Raw genomic sequence first — 559 nt, forward strand, 5'->3', positions numbered from 1 at the left:
AGGAAGCCATCTATCTTTATCTGAATTGATTCCCTAGTTTCTTACTCACCCACAAACCCAATATTTCTTAGAACCATGGAGTATCCAGTATTGAAGGGACCTAAGTTTAATAGTTGTCAAAGAGATTACTCACCAGATACTTGTTAAAGGTGGCAAGATAGATTTTATTCAAGGCTATTGCAATAGGGGAGAGAGACTGAGCTCAACTCTGAATAGTACAAGGACAAATGAAGATTTAGTCAACTAGCAGAATGAGGGAGTCAGTGGGTAAAAAATTACTAAGAAGAGACATCAAAGGTAGGCAGATTCTTGCTATACTGGCCTAATAGAATTGTTGCTAAAGGCAGACCAAAGACAGATATTAAGGATGGGGGACGGGGAACTTGATTAGATATCAAGGGTAGGGGGACTCCTAAATTGACTTAGCAGGGCTCTTGCTAAAACTGAACTCAGCAGACCAAAGACAGGACCCAAGGATGAAGCCTAGTTGAGAAAAGGACTTGTAGGAATTTAGTCAAGGAAAGTGTCTGTGTTACATATGAGAAAAGTGAAGTCCAAA

The sequence above is a fragment of the Pteropus vampyrus genome, unplaced genomic scaffold (genome assembly GCF_000151845.1).
Source record: "Pteropus vampyrus isolate Shadow unplaced genomic scaffold, Pvam_2.0 Scaffold120, whole genome shotgun sequence".
NCBI lineage: Eukaryota > Metazoa > Chordata > Mammalia > Chiroptera > Pteropodidae > Pteropus > Pteropus vampyrus.